A 1,517-nucleotide genomic window follows, 5' to 3' on the forward strand; every position below is an offset into this window, starting at 1 on the left:
AATTCTACCAGTTTGCCTTTGTAAGCATTTATAAATGTGTTTTACTTTCATTTAAATTACAGTAGCCTATTAAAAATTAGCCACTGGTGCTAGGCTATAGCTTGTAAATGCATTTTTTTTTTCATAGCCTATGCTACAACTTTTATAAGCAATTTAAGGAAAAGAAAGCACCAGATAAGAAAATGAATGGTTTTCATACCAAAGTAACTCGGATTGATTGCATGCAGGCCTATGTTTAATGGTAAGTTTACATGTTTTAAACTTTGTTTAATTAGTGAAACGGCACAGTAGCTAAATTTCATATGAGGTGAATCCGTTTCATCAGCACGTCAGTTCCAATCTGCAAACATATATATATATATATATATATATATATATATATATATGCAAATGTGTAAATAGTTTTTTAACCTCTCAGCTTATAAGCTTTCATTTGATAATATTATCAAAATGATGTTTCAGTGAGTATACTATTTAGAGCACACAAACTCCCGCATCAAGAGAGGGAATCTCCGGTAATCGACACCAGAAGCCTTGTGGCACTGTAATGGCAGTGGTTTTGCCACTAGAATGCGTATTAGCTAATACGCATTCTAGTGGTAAAACCACTGCCATTACAAAACAATCCTAGTTGTAGCACACAAAAAATCGATTACGATTGACTCTTATGAGCTGGTTGTTTTTGTGTATCAAAAACAGCGACCGTCGGTAGTCTGAATCCAGAACAAATTATCAGCACTTCAGCAGGTTCTTTTAGTTAATCAGTCGGAAGAGTTGGTGAATTTTTCTGACTTAATGAAATGTAGGGTTATATTACTACTCTCTTCATGTCTGACTTGAAATGAACCAAGAACTGTTAGCCTTCAGTTAATGATGTAGGCTACAAATAGCCTACAATTTAAAGGACTATGCTATACTCTTATCTAACTCTTATCTTACCTTACTCTAACTAAAAAGTATGCAGTAATAATTTTAAAAGCATTATTATTATTATTATTATTATTATTAATAAAATACTTGTATTACCTTTTCTTATTTGTTATATTGTTCTATAGGCCTATTTGTTATATCTTGTTAGGCTATTATGCCGATTTATTGAAATCTGAAATAGAAAATTGCATTTCTTATTTTCCAAATATTTCTATCTCAAAGTCGTAAATAAATAGTTAAAAGGAATCAGAACCAGACAGAATCTATAAATTCTTCACGAATCCCATCCCTACTCATTTCTAGACATGCAAAAGGATGCTACTAACTTCCTTGGATGCTCGTCTTCTCCACCCTCTTCGAACTTGTGTGGTATAATCGGAATGCTACCAGACGCTCCCATCCAACCGATCGATCCCATTTAAACATTACCACACAATACTAAAACATTAATTATATCGCAGATGTTCAATATTTCCACATTCTCTAAACGATCTAGACAAACAATATTTCTGATACTAACAGTCTCTAATAATGTGTAATGTGTTTGTTGGAAATCCCCATCATCTCCCCTCCACATTCCACTGTTT

This window comes from Scardinius erythrophthalmus (genome assembly GCF_964197995.2).
Source record: "Scardinius erythrophthalmus genome assembly, chromosome: 9".
Lineage (NCBI taxonomy): Eukaryota > Metazoa > Chordata > Actinopteri > Cypriniformes > Leuciscidae > Scardinius > Scardinius erythrophthalmus.